The sequence below is a fragment of the Phyllobates terribilis genome, unplaced genomic scaffold, assembly GCF_046119375.1.
Source record: "Phyllobates terribilis strain yellow unplaced genomic scaffold, ASM4611937v1 Scaffold_203__1_contigs__length_3528282, whole genome shotgun sequence".
Classification (NCBI taxonomy): Eukaryota; Metazoa; Chordata; class Amphibia; order Anura; family Dendrobatidae; genus Phyllobates; species Phyllobates terribilis.
In genome coordinates, this window is record NW_027362963.1 from 1,546,419 (window position 1) to 1,561,782 (window position 15,364).

A 15,364-nucleotide genomic window follows, 5' to 3' on the forward strand; every position below is an offset into this window, starting at 1 on the left:
CCCGTTCCCCAGACCTGAATCCCATTGAGCAGATCTGGGACATCATGTCTCACTCCATCCACCAACGTCACGTTGCACCACAGACTGTCCAGGAGTTGGTGGATGCTTTAGTCCAGGTCTGGGAGGAGATCCCACAGGAGACCATCCGCAACCTCATCAGAAGCATGTCCAGGCGTTGTAGGGAGGTTATACAGGCACGTGGAGGCCACACACAATACTGAGCCTCATTTTGACTTGTTTTAAGGACATTACATCAAAATTGGATCAGCCTGTAGTGTGTTTTTCCACTTTAATTTTGGGGGTGACTCCAAATCCAGGCCTCCATTGGTTAATACATTTGATTTCTATTGATGATTTTTGTGTGATTTTGTTGTCAGCACATTCAACTTTGTACAGAACAAAGTATTCAATGAGAATATTTCATTCATTCAGATCTAGGATGTGTTATTTGAGTGTTCCCTTTATTTTTTTGAGCAGTGTGTATATATAATATAAACAATTACTGCAGCTTTAATGCTATTTATTACGTCTCAGGAGGAGGACGGAAGAGGAAGAGGACGGAAGAGGCGGAGGACGGAAGAGATGGAGGACGGAAGAGGCGGAGGATGGAAGAGGAGGAGGACAGAAGAGGAGGAGGACGGAAAAGGAGGAGGACGGAAGAGGAGGAGGATGGAAGAGAAGGAGGACGGAAGAGGCGGAGGATGGAAGAGGCGGAGGATGGAAGAGGCGGAGGACAAAAGAGGCGGAGGACGGAAGAGGGGGAGGACGGAAGAGAAGGAGGACCGAAGAGGAGGAGGACGGAAGATGAGGAGGACGTAAGAGGAGGAGGACGTAAGAGGAAGAGGACGGAAGAGGAGGAGGACGGAAGAGGCGGAGGACAGAAAAGGCGGAGGAAGGAAGAGGCGGAGGACAGAAGAGGCGGAGGACGGAAGAGGCGGAGGACAGAAGGGGAGGAGGACGGAAGAGAAGGAGGACGGAAGAGGAGGAGGATGGAAGAGGAGGAGGACGGAAGAGGAGGAGGACGTAAGAGGAAGAGGACGGAAGAGGAGGAGGACGGAAGTGGAGGAGGATGGAAGAGGAGGAGGACAGAATAGGAGGAGGAGGACAGAACTGCACCTTAAGATCCCTAGGGGGAAAGGGATGGTAGTAATATAGTGGTAGTATATCCATATTAGTGTAATATGAGTAATAATACTAGTGATAATAGTAAGAAAGTAATAAAATAACAGTAGTAATAGTAGTAGGTAGAATAGCAGTGTGATCCAGGGTCCTAGGACTGATCGCCTTTTCTCGGGGTCAAGAAGGAATTTTTCCCCTGTGACACAAATTGGCTGAAGGTGTCCTGGGGTTTTTGCCTTCTTCTGGATCAACACTGTAGGTTTAGGGCAGTATTAGTAGTGAAAGGAAAGAAGAATAATACTGTAATAAGATAGCACAATGTAATAATAACCATATCAAATAGATTTATAAAAACAAATTAAAATAACTCCAGTAGTACAATAATTAGTGTAATATTATATAACTTGTAATAACATTATTAGGTTTGATCCAGGGTCCTAGGACTGATCGCCTTTTCCCGGGGTCAAGAAGGAATTTTTCCCCTATGACACAAATTGGCTGAAGGTGTCCTGGGGTTTTTGCCTTCTTCTGGATCAACAGTTTTAGGCATAGGGATTTTAGTAATACCATTATTAGAATCACAAGATTAATAAAAAAAAATTAGAATTACATTTTTTTAATTAGTTTTATAACAGTTACAATTAATTGCATTAATGCAATAATAATAAATAGTAAAAATGGTGGTAATAATAATAATACAAAAAACTAGTCCCAGTTAGTAAGTTAGTGTAATGTTAGTGTAGGGACCCATCTGAAGAGGTCGCCTTGACGTTGGCAGATGGGCTCGCACAATTTGCTCAAAATGTGCGCTAAGAACCTCATATTTCTATGTACAGGAGATCTAGCAGTAATACCATTCAGGAGATAGATATCTGTGTACACACATTTTGTTATATACTTTTGTGCAGCATACAGGGCAGGCATACAGGTACAGGGCGAGAGTGTTACAGTGATATTATAACTCGGCCTTAAGGATAAAATGCTGATAGCTACAGATCCTGGAAACACATCCGAAACTAGACCTTGTAAGTAACTGGTTCCCAGCTAGTGGTAAATATGTACAGGGCAGTCCGGTACCAAGACCTGCTCTATAGGACACATTATCATCAGGCAGGTCCTTACAAGATCTGCGGCAGAAGTGTGGCTGTGTAACACAGTCCTGCTCCTGCCTCAGCTGCCCACAGTGGAGCCAACCTTGATCCTGGCAGCTTAATCCATTGTATGACACAGTAGGGGGCTTCCACAGCATTTAGGCACTTTAGACAGGAGAGGGAGGCATGATCATAGTGCCAATGAGTTTCTATGGCAGCTGAGATCTCACAATGGACCCCATGACGGCCATCTTACTGCTCCTATTAGACCCCGGCTGAGGAAAGGTCTATGAGGACACCGGTCAGACTTATGTCGCCTGCTCTGCACATATTAGAAATACCTAGGGCTGATTAGTTTGCCATTTGTAAATCTGATCCAGCAGCGCTGGGCTACCACTGACGTGATCAGGGCTGTTGAGCTCCTAGATTGGGCAGAGGAGCTCAGTATTCAGCAGGAGCTGGCCGAGGAGAGCAGAGCAACTTGCATGGGGCTGCTGCACAAGAAGCAACTCACAAGGTGGAGATTTACCCGGAGACGCTGTGCTCGGGCTGTGATCTGCTGTGCAGGCTGCATAGTAGATGCCTCGAAGGACCCTAACTTCACCCCTAACAGGCACAGCAGAGCTCGGACGGCTGCAAGTGAACGGAGAGCGGCTGATTAGTAACTGCTGCATCTCCTGCAGCTCATATAAGAGCCGCACAGAGCGGGGGTTCAGTAATGATGAATATGGGAAGTTTCTGCCCCTCACATGCCCTATATGCGGCCTCCAGAGGTAAAGTCTCCCCTGTAACCAGCGCCTCCTCCCACCTTCTCTGCTGGCATGCTCCATTACTTAAAGGGGATGTCTGAAGAAAACAAGTTATCACTTATCCACAGGCTCGGTGATCACTTACTGATCGTGGGGTCTGACCGCTGCGAGCCATCGTCTGATCGGGAAGGAGTGGAAAGTCAGGGATCAACTGCAGCTCCATTCATTCTCTATGGGGCTCCGGAAAAGCCGAGCTCAGCGCTTGAATGCCACATAGGGAATGAATGGAGCGGATCCTGGAGTAATAACATGTCCTCCTCTCCTCAGCTTTCTGTCTGTGTAAGTGGCTCAGCCCTTGTCTCCCCTTCTGCTCCGGCTTCTGTGCTGGTCCTTGTGAGGAAGAGGAAACCCTCTGCCCTTCTGCTCCGGCTTCTGTGCTGGTCCCTGTGAGGAAGAGGAAACCCTCTGCCCTTCTGCTCCGGCTTCTGTGCTGGTCCCTGTGAGGAAGAGGAAACACTCTGCCCTTCTGCTCTCAGTCCTCTGCGACTTTTCACAATCGCTCAGTGCACCCATTATATGTAATAAGGATCATTCTTCATCCCTTGTCCAGCTTTCATCCCCCCCAGTCTGACCAGCGGACAAGATAATAAACATGTGAGTGGAAGGTTCACAATTATTAGATGTGTTGTGAATAGTCTCCACAGCATTATCCGGAGAAAACTGCAGGGTGACCGCTTGTGAAACCAGCACAAAATCCAGCGGACTGCGCTTCCCTGCCCCCCGCCGGTCTCTGTATCCTGGCATTCAGCTATTCCATTTGGTGCTTATTCTGGAAGGAAAACAAAAATGTGATGTTCTTACACAGACGCCTGAAGACGCAGCTTTTCATCATCCATGTTGGGCTGTTGTATGACGTGTGGATTACTCTGCTTGTTAGATTCTTGCATTACCACAAACACTGCCTTTATTTTGTGATTTCTGTGCCGCTTCCCACTTCTATTGGCACTGTGATATATCAGCACGTGAGGGCTGCCACAATCATGTGTCAATAGGTTATTGCTGGAGGCCGTGATATAGAGACCATCCTGGACCAGGGAGGAGTTGGTACAGAAGCACCTAGAGAGGGGGGTATAGGGGCTTCATTTCAATTTTAAACTTAGCTGGATTGTGTTTAGCTACAAGAATGGAAAGTAAAATAATAAAATCTTTATTTTTTTTTTCTATTTGGCAAAATCGTCCATCAGAGGTTTGGCCACTACCGAAAAGTTTTTGATGAACTTACAGTAGTAGCTGGCGAAACCCAAAAAACTTTGTAACGCCTTTAAGTCTTGAATATAATACCAATCCAGTACCGTCCGGACTTTGGCCAGATCCATGCAAAAACGGTGAATGATAAGAACTAAACCTGAATGGAGAACATACATTTCTCTGGTTTGACAAATAATTTATTATCTTTGAGTATCTGTAAGACCTGCCTGACATGTACCTGATGTGACTGGAGGTAAATAAATTAATATGTAATCAAGATTGGTTTGTTGTGATCTACCTGCCAGATGACTAAAAATGTCACTAACAGTGTTGAAAGAAAGCGGGAGCATTAGTCAACCCAAATGTCATCACAAGCTTTTCATAGTGCCCCTCAGGAGTATTGAAGGCCATCTTCCACTCATCTCCTCAATGTGAATGAGATTATAAGCCCCCCTGAGGTCTAGTTTAATCAAATCGTAGGAGCCAAATTTTTTTCTAAAGAGGTCGGGGATGAGAGGGAGAGAATATGCATCCCAGACCGTGATCCGATTAAACTCGCGAAAATCAAGGCGGGGGCGCAACCCCCAGTCTTTTTTTTTGACAAATAAAAACCCCACTGCAACGGGAGATGAAGAACGTCTTATATGGCCCAATGGTAGACTGACTGACCATGCTGTTCTGAACTGCCACCCTAAGATGGCTTCCCATTATATACCTACTGTATAAGTGCTCCCTCTAACGGCTTCCTCCACCCACACCCACTACTGGTTCCCCCTACCTTTGGGTTCCCCCCACTCCAGCCAGGGACAGGGCTCAGCAGCTGCACTCTGCATGTTGGATGCAGGTGTTTTGGGGGGTTCCGTGCAGCACTCCCATCTTACCTGAGTGAAGGGAGACACCACACCTCTGGGAGAGGTGCAGTACCGCTGTGGTGACTGAACACTCAGGGGCGCCACATCCCCCCCCCCCCCGGTAAAACACAGCACGTCCGCGGGCTGGAACAGAGCAAAACCAGGCATAACTGACATGCAAAATTTTTAAGATGCATCCGCATATAAGACCATAAAACAACATTTCTTCCCTTTATGGGAGGCACATTTCTTTTAATGTTACTGGTTACATTATAAAACATCATAAGAGCATTGTCATATAAAACAATTTTCAAGACAGTTCCAGCACCAGGGTGCAACAGTAGCAGCATGAGGGACCCGTCCACAAACCCTCAACGTAGGCCCTGGGCATGGCTGCAGGGCATAGACGATCCAATCCTGGACCTCGTCTTCCACCACGCCAAACGGGTTTTTGTTCTGAGGTATATTTGTAATTATAAAACCAATAGGATGCACTTTAAGAAGTGCTAAACTATGTACAATGTCAACGTCCGGCTTCTCACAGTCCTCAGCCTGTCAGTCTCTGTACCCTGACGGGTAACTGGGTAGCAAACATGAAGTCAACTGCACCCTTCCGGGCAACTTATGTACAGTCCAGTTAACTAAAACAGTTTAACAGTGGGGCCCCCTCCGGGGGAACCCCTGGTTTCTTCAGGCTGACCCAGCCTGGTCATCAGCCTCACGCTGCAGGGGGACCAGGGATGGAGCAGCGCCAGCCGCATTTGGAAAAGGGACATCACTCCTACCTGCTCCCGCGACTGTGTCAGCTCGGCCTGACACCTCCTGGTCTTTACGCAGCTTCTCTCCACCTCCTCTCCTCTTTCGGGGGCGGTCCCATGGCACTTTGCTGTCGGTCACTCCCTGTGTCGGCCTCCCCGCTTTGACGGACACATCTATGCGGACAGTCACTGTTGCAAGGGGCAGGGCCTGCTTTTGGCGCCATTCTGGGACTCGGCCCACGACGGGAGGTTCCATTCTGTTGTTCTTTAGCACGCACATAATGGTGCCCGTTCTTCTGGGGCGGGCGCCACATTCAAGGCAGAAAACACTTCTTTAGGCGCACATTACCCGCAGATGGCGGGCTGGTCACATATCCTGTTCGTGACGCCAAGTGGTGACTCGCTGCCCCCTGGGCCGCGGGGCACACGGCAGCCGGGCCTTATGGCTGCTTTGGGGAATATCACGGTGGCTGGCCCGGGGCGGTCAGTTCAAAAGGGATTATTTATAGGATTTGTCGTGAAGCCACCTGTGGTGTCTGGTGAGGATCACCAGTGCTGCAACAGTCCTCTGAGGCAGATGTTAGGGCAGCTAGAGATGGAACGGCTCCCCACGGGTGGAGCGGGCCTCAGGGCAGTGTAAATTGATGGAGGGTGCGCTGGGCGTTATAGTGCAGGGAGGGAAATGGCACCAGTGAAGGAATAGACGGAGGCAACTCAGTGCAGTCGTCCAAGATTTTTATTCACAGTTCTTCAGGAAACACACAAGTGCACGTTACAGGTGAAGACCTCCCACGTTGCGCCGTGGTCACCCTGGCAGGGGTTCAATCCTTCCTCAGGAAGTTTAGGAATGCTTGGCAGAACCCCACTTTCCCGTGTTCCTACTTTGACCGTCTTCACACTAGGTCCTTCTCCCTGCTGCCCTGCGCTGCCCACTCTCAATCCCGCTCGGGTATGCTGAAGTCCTTCCTATACGTCGGATCCGGGACCAACCTCACCCCCTGGAGATTAGAATGCAGCAACCGATCCCTCTGTCTTCTGACAGATGCGGGGTGTACGGGTGCTGTCCTCCACGCGCCGTACCCCTGGGATCCCTTCTTAGAATGGAGTCTACTCCCTGCTCCCCTCCGGGGCCTCTATCCCGGGCCCTTCTTGTGGAGCAGAGCTCCTGCTGAGCCTCTGCTCCCAGACAGTCCTCACTGACCGTCTGTACTGTACTGACTGACCTTTCTGTTCTGAACTGCCACCCTAAGATTGCTTCCCATTATATACCTACTGTGTGCTCCTTCTAACTGCTTCCTCCACCCACACCCACTACTGGTTCCCCCTACCTTTGGGTTTTCCCCACTCCAGCCAGGGACAGGGCTCAGCAGCTGCTCTCTGCATGTTGCCCTTCCAGCCGGTCTGAAGCAGTGTAATGTTGGATGCAGGTGTTTTGGGGGGTTCTCTGCAGCACTCCCATCTTACCTGAGTGAAGGGAGACACCACACCTCTGGGTGAGGTGCAATACCTCTGTGGCGACTGAACCCTCAGGGGCGCCACATGCCCACGATGCAGAAATGCTCCGGATTTTTCCTGAGTGTTTCTGCATCTCCCTGGCAGAAAAAACGCATGCAGATTTTACATGCGTTTTTCCTGCCAGGGACAAACGTAAGTGAAGCGTTTTTCACATGCATGTCCGCATGCGGGTTGTCAACCGCTTTCCAAGCGATTTTAGCATCACTTGGAAAGTGCTTGACAACTTGGTCACACTATATAAATCCTTGCAACCGGCATGTATTTATATAGTGTGAACAAGTTAATAGTTGAAAAAAAGAATAAAAATGGTAAAAAAAAAAAAAATAGAATTAGACTTACCGGTAATTCTGTTTCTAAGACCCTCCACGACAGCACACCTGGAGGTAGCCTCCCCATCCTAATTAGGGACAGGAAAACAAGATGTTAAATAGCCCCTCCCTGCTACAATCCCCAGTGTTTTCAAAGGACCACACAGTATGAATGCTCTAAATATTTATTAACACTAAGGATTTTTCCAATCAAAGAAATGGAGGGAACTACCCATGCTGTTGTGGAGGGTCTTAGAAACCGAATTACTGGTAAGTCTAATTCTATTTTCTCCAATCCCCTCCATGACAGCACACCTGGAGTAATACCAAAGAATGAATTTTAGGGAGCGACAACAGCCTGAAGGACTTTCCTTCCAAATGCTAAGTCTCTATTAGATATTACATCTAGTCTATAATGTTTAGCAAAGGTATGGACAGACGACCATGTAGCTGCCCTGCAAATCTGCTCAATGGATGCACTAGCTTTTTCCGCCCAGGAGACCCACATAGCTCTAGTAGAAAGAGCTTTCAAGGATTTCAGAGGAGGCAAATCTTGAACTATGTATGTTTCACAAATTGCTTTCTTAATCCAATTTGCTAGCATATTTTTGCAATTTTCTTTCCTTTATTGGGGCTTCCATATTGGACAAATAGGTTCTGATCCTTCCTCCAGGTTTCAGTCTGCCTCAAATAGCGGATTATAGTCCTTCTTACATCCAACGCATGGAATTCTTCTTCCTTGCTATTTGATGGATTTTGACAGAATGACGGAAGAATTATGGGCTGAGACATATGAAAATTAGACGACACTTTAGGTAGAAAAGAAGGATCCAACTGGAGGATGATCCTGTCCTCTAAAATACGACAATAAGTCTCTCTGATAGACAGGGCTTGGATTTCACTCACTCTTCTGGCTGTAGTCAGAGCTACAAGCAATGCCGCTTTCCAAGACAATTTGTCTATGTGTGCCTCGGCTATTGGCTCGAAAGGATGCATAGTTAGGCCTCTAAGAACTACGTTGAGATCCCAAGGTGGAACTATTTTAGCTCTTGTTGGATTAATCCGAGAAGCAGCTATCATGAACCTCTTAATCCATCTGTTTTGGGCCAAATCAGCATCAAAATAGGAACTTACAGGCGAGACTTGGACCTTCAGCGTGCTTGGTCTTAATCCTTTAGACAGACCGTTCTGTAGGAAATCCAAGACTCTGGCCACGTCAGGCCGAAAGGGATCTAATGGACGAGGCTCATACCATAGCTTGAAAGCTTTCTAGATTTTTCCATAGATGGAAATTGTGACTGGTTTTCTGCTTTTCTGCAGTGTATGTGACTCGCCCCCAGGGGTGTCGTGGGGCACCCGGCAGCCGGGCCTAAGACTGCCTGCGGGGATTATCGCGGTGGCTGGCCCAGGGCGGTCAGTGCCAAAAGGAATTATTTGTAGGGAATTTGTCGTGACGCCACCTGTGGTGTCTGGTGAGGATCACCAGCGCTGCAACAGTCCTCCGAGGCAGATGTCAGGACAGCTTGAGATGGAACGGCTCCCCACAGGTGCAGCAGGCCTCAGGGCAGTATAAATGATGCAGGTTGCGCTGAGCGTTGTGGTGCAGGGAAAGCGATGGCACAGCAGGAGTAACGGACAGAGACAGGGGATTTGCTTCATTACCTTTACTGGTACAGCTGTTAGGTACGTCCAGGGTACTCCAGATGAAGGGCGCACTTTTGGACTTCTCCCCAGGGAGCGGGTATAGGGCCTCCTGATCCGTGTCTGTCCCTATGTATGCTCCTGGCCAGCCTGCAACTGGGCATAGCTTATGTGTCCTGCTTTTACTTCACCAGATGCTCAGAAACAGGACCTCTGGTTGGTAACCACTTTCCCTGGACGTCGGGGCCTTCGTGGTTCCTGATCCTGTGTGTGTCTAGCCTTCAGGTTTGCCAGGGACTTGTAGTCCTCCTGGGATTCCGGTTATCCCCACTGGGTGTAAAGGGTCCCTGTAGGTGCGGACCCGGTGTCCGGTAGATATAACGGGGTGAGCTTATTGTGCTCCTCTGCCCCCTTGGTTTCACTCCCCTTTTTCTCCTTGCCGTCGGCCACACTCGGGGCCCTCACTACTAGGCAGCTGACGTGCTGCGTCTTCACCGCTATCTGAGCGTCGGCACGTTCTCAGGCTCTCTCTCTATCTGGGCTCCCTCTGCTGGTATGAGTTGGAAGGTAGAGGTGTTTGTATGTAGTGAGGGCCTCTTGTGGAGAAATCCATCCATGCACCCTTCTAGGTTCTGTGGCACCAATGCACAGCAGGGCGCCACATTTGGATCACCTGTACTGAGAAGCCTCTGGCTTTTCAGAGGGCGGTCTCAGAAGCCAAGCAGCTAGAGCCAAATTCTGAGGGGCCGGATGGAAAATCTGGCCCTAATGCAGCAGATCGTGGATTCGAGGAAGCATCAATGGATCATCCATTCTTAGACTGCTCAATGTTCCGAACCATGCTCTTTTTGGCCACATTGGAGCTATTAGGATAGTCTTGACCCCTTCCGACCTGATTTTTTGTAAAGTCCTTGGTATTAACAGAATCAGGGGAAAAGCATTAGCGAGCCCAACTTTCCAAGGGTGAGCGAATGCATCTATCCCTGTTGCTGAATCCTCGGGTTTCAAAGAGAAAAAGGCTCTTACTTTTGCGTTTTCCTGGTTCGCAAACAGGTCCACATCTGGGTATTCCCACTTTTGAACAATCATCTGAAATATCTTCGAGTTCATGCTCCACTCCCCTGGATGAATGTCTTTTCTGCTCAGAAGATCTGCATGATAGTTGTCGGAGCCCCTCAGATGCAGAGCCGATAAGGATAGTAGATTATGCTCCGCCCAGTGGAAGATCCTTTCGGAGATCATCTGTAACCTCCTGTTTCTTGTACTTTCCTGATGTCTCAAGTGGGCTACAGTTGTCATATTGTCCGAGTAGACTCTGACATGCGACCCCTGAAGCACAGTAGTGGCTGCCCATAGGGTTTCTTCCACCACTTTCATTTCTCTTAAGTTTGAGTACTGCTCTGCTATTTCTTGCGACCAGACCCCTTGGAAGGCCACGTGGGAGACTACTGCTCCCATCCCCTTTTGCTTGCGTCTGTTTTGACGGATAACAAGGGAAGTTGAATCCATGCTGAACTTTTCTCCAGATTTCCTGGACAGAGCCACCAATTTAAAGATGCTTTCACCTTCTCTGGCAGATGAATTCTGTTGGAGAGGGAACTTGGAGATCTGTCCCAACAGGAAAGGATGTAGTTTTGAAGGACCCTTGAATGCGCTTGAGCCCAAGGTACCGCCTGAATAGATGAGGTCATGGACCCGAGGACGGACATGGCGAATCTTAATGACACTCCGCTCTGGTTCTTTAGTGCATAAACTTTCGACCTCAACTGAATCTGCTTCTCTTTTGACAGAAAAGAGGCTTGTTGCTGAGAATCCAGGAGAATTCCCAAGGAGGTCTTCCTGGTGGAGGGAATCAGATCTGACTTTTGGTAGTTTATCAACCATCCCAAGGATTCCAGGATCTGGAGGGTCATCTGGAGGTCTCTTTCCAAACTTGAAACCGAGGGAACCATCACCAAAAAATTGTCTAAATATGGGACGATGCAGATATTCAGTTTCCTTAGATAAACCTACTACCTCTGCCATGATCTTTGTAAACAGGCGGGGTGCTGACGAAATGCCGAAGGGGAGTACATTGAATTGAAAATGAAGTACCTCTCGGTTCTGAGTTACAGCAAATCTGAGAAATTTTCTGTAATCCGGATGAATTGGCACGTGGTAGTAAGCCTCTGGCTGGTCTACTGTTGCCACGACAAATCCTTTTCCAATCAATAAGCTGCCATTGAGGAAGGAAGCTCGCAATTCTGCCTCCTACCTTCTTGGCGTCATTGTCTGTCCTGCCTAGAACCTTGAAAGATATTCCTACCTCTTCCCCATTTTGTGTAACTCCAGCGACCAGTTTTACCCTTGCCTCTGTACTGAAATGCTTGCTGCTGTTGCTGTTGAGGGAGAAGAAATGGTCTCTTTCTGAAACTTTTTGGATTCTTTGGCTCTGGCAGAGACTTCTTCTTGTCGGATGCTTTCTCCAACAACTCGTCTAGGACCGCCCCAAACATATACTCTCCTTTAAATGGAATGGAACAAAGCTTAGATTTTTATGCGTTGTCCCCACTCCACATCTTCAACCACAAAGCTCTTCTCGTAGAATTTGATAATGCTGCCAATCATGCCGCAATCTTGACCGACTCCGCCAAGGCATCCGCTAGGAATCCAGTGGCCTTCTGCAGAAAAGGAAGAGATGTTAGGAGGTCCTCTTGAGTGGTACCTTTCCAGAGATGTTCCTCTAGTTGTTGGAGCCAGAGGAACATGGAACGAGCTACACAAGTTGAAGCGATATTAGTCTTCAGTGAAGCCGCCGATGTTTCCCATGCCTTCCTTAGAAGGCTTTCCATCTTCCTATCCATAGGATCTTTGAGCTGTGACGAGTCTTCAAAGGGAAGGGTTGTTTTCTTCGCAACCCTTGCCACCTGTACATCAACCTTCGGGACTTCCATCCATAGCTTAGCCGCCTTTTCATCTAGAGGGAATCTATCCTTCATTTCTCCTGCCATACTAAGCCTTTTCTCAGGTGACTCCCATTCATCCAAAATAAGACTCCAAATGTTGTCATGCACAGGGAACACTACCTTCTTCTTGGATTTCAGACCGCCAAACATTTCATCCTGAACTGTACTGGTTTCCTTCTCCTCTTCCACCTGCATCGTGTCTCTCACCTGCGACAACAATTCCTCCATATTCTCAGACGAAAAGTAATATTTCCTATCTTCCTCATGATCTTCACTTAGGACCCCTTCTTCCGGTTCCTCCATAGACCCTAATTCTGAATCAGAGGTCTCCCTAACCGTATATTTTCTCCTTTTGGGGGGAGATGGACCTTCAGCTCTGGCTTGTGAGAAGGAGGCTAGGGAAGATTGTATTTCCTGCCGAACCATTCCCCTGACTTCTTCCATAAGGGAAGGCTGTTCTTCCTTCACAATGTTGTCAGTGCATTTCCAGCAGAGGGGTTTCTTATGCCCTGAAGCTAGCTTTTTTATACAGATGGCACATTTGCGAACTGTAGTGCTTTCTCCCACTGTCGGTGCAGGATCCTTGTCTCCCTAAATTAAAAATAAAAAAAGGGGAGATTTAAAATATATTTAGGATCCTGCTCAAAAGAGAGTGGGGAATAACCTAGGACCTAGTACTTACTGGGGCCGGGTTAGCGCTGGGCTCTGCAGACGCAGGCTTTGGAACAGCACCCTCCAAAGTAGCAGAATATTCTGTCCTACCTTAATGGAGTCTTCTCATCTGGGTCTTTTATAGGGGAGACCGAGATCCAGTGCCAAATTTTCACCTATCTAGTGAAGGATCCTCATTTTCAGGGCAAACCGCGGCTTCTCCTTTTGAATTTCCCGCCCATGCGTTCCACGGTGGAACGCACCAGAAGTGACGTCCCGCTGGCCAAAAGCCTGACTTCCGGCACGCCGCCATGGAGGACAGAGGAGACTCTGGCCGGGGAGCAACAGGAGGCCCCCAGCCCCCAAAACCCTACTCGGCTTTACACGCAGGCGAGTGTGTGTGGGGGGGGTCCCGCTCTCAAGGAGACACGGGAGCTGCAAAGGAAGGAAGGTCGGAGGCGATCGCTCCCTGCAGCCCGGCAGGTAAATTTAATAGGGCCCTGCTTGCCGGCCGCAGGCACCCCAGGTAACCTCTTCATCCCATAGGGACAGGAAAACACTGGGGATTGTTGGGGGAAGGGGCTATTTAACCTCTTGTTTTCCTGTCCCTTATTAGGATGGGGATGCTACCTCCAGGTGTGCTGTCATGGAGGGGATTGGAGAAAATAACATTATACTTACCTTCTGATGGCCCCCGGTCTTTTCTCCACTGCGTCTGGTCTCTTGTATGGCTCGCGGTGGAGTGAAAGGATCTTCCATGACGTCATTTAGTCATTGGACAGGTCACGAGACTGCCGTGACCTGTTGAACATCTGCAACAAGAGCACAGAGAAACAAATCAAGAAGAAACGTCACACTCACCGGAGTGTTGATCAGGTTCAGGAGATACTTCTTTCCCTCGTAAGTGTAAAACAGAGACGCAGTCAGGGCCTTCACCGTAATCCCGCGCTCCCTCTCCACCTGCAGCTTGTCCAGAACTTGCTTATTGGAGGAGGCTTTTGGCATACACCCTGAGGGAAGGAGCGAGACACCAGAATCCACACTGTTAGCTCGTAGTGGCAGTGTCTCCCTCCATACTAGTCTGTCAATGGTAGCTTGTTTCTGTGTTTTATATATGTATTTTAGGTGTGTAAACCCTCTTCATGTGTACAGCAGCCTGGAATGAACGCTGCTTAAAAAATAAATAATAGAGTAAGGCCTCATTCAGACTTTCATCAGCTTTGTTTTGCATCCGAGAAGCTCTAAACTTTGATTTGGATCAAAATTCGACAGGTCAACGTGTTTCAGTGAAAAATACGCGGTCCGCAGAAATATGTGAACAGCCCTAGACTATAATAGATATGAGTTCTGTGAAAAACAAGGATCGAGCTCATGCGAAATCCAACATTTCATTCTATAAATCTACATAAATTAAGTAACGTGCCAAATTGCTTTTTTTTTGGTTTATGTTTTGCGTGTACGGAGGGAAAGTTCCCAGTGCTAGTGTCTAGCTCACTGATTTTCCTTGCTTGGTGCCTGACGTCCCAAAAAACTGACAGTGAGCTATCAATCAAGATACAGAGGCTGGTGCTGGGCAGGGAAGCAACCTTGGAAGGCTGAGGCTTGGTTAGTGCTCCGTTACACCCAGAGCACTCAGAAATGCAGCAACAGATAAAAGATATAGAGGTGTCTATGGATTTAGCTTTCCAAATCCTGCATGGTCATGAATGGGAATTGGAGGGAGGGGTATATCTGATGGATTCCCTTAAATTGTTAATTGGCAATTGCAGTTCACATAGTTGCATATTACTTAATCATTAGAGCTACAAAAAATTGCACTTCAAGCACCAGTAAAACAGAGGCCAAAAAAGATTCCTTAGAGGCATCTGGTCACTATTAGTGATGATCGAGCGTGTTCTATCAACCCCTTCGGCAAGCACGCTCGGGTGCTCGCCGAGTATTTTGGCATGGTCGGCATTTCTTTTAAGGTCGCCGTGCCTGCAAGTGTCACGGCTGTTAGCGTGCTCGCTGAATGGGTTCATAGAACACGCTCGATCATCACTAGTCACTATACATTAGTATACAATAAAAAAACACATATCACATAGTGAATAACACAGACACTATTCAATACAGCAGGGTTGAGGTGTACTTTGTGGGACAAAATTACAGCATTTTTGAAAGACGCCATTCACTTTACTGTGCAACATATAGAAAAAAAAGGGCAATGAATTCCAAATAAAGTGAAATGGTGCAGAAGAAAACAAAAACATTTTACTGCTTTTAAAAAATTCTAAACTTTGCAAACAAATTGTTTGGCTTGTGTTCCAATTTTCTAAGACCGTTTTTAATACCATTTTGGGGTACGACTTTTTGATTGCTCCATGAAATGAATAGTCGTAAGTTACTTACCGGTAACGGGATTTTTCAGAGACCATGACAGCACCACGAGAGAGGGGATCCGCCCACCAAGGAGAGGAAACATACAGGCTTAAAAGGGCGCCACCTC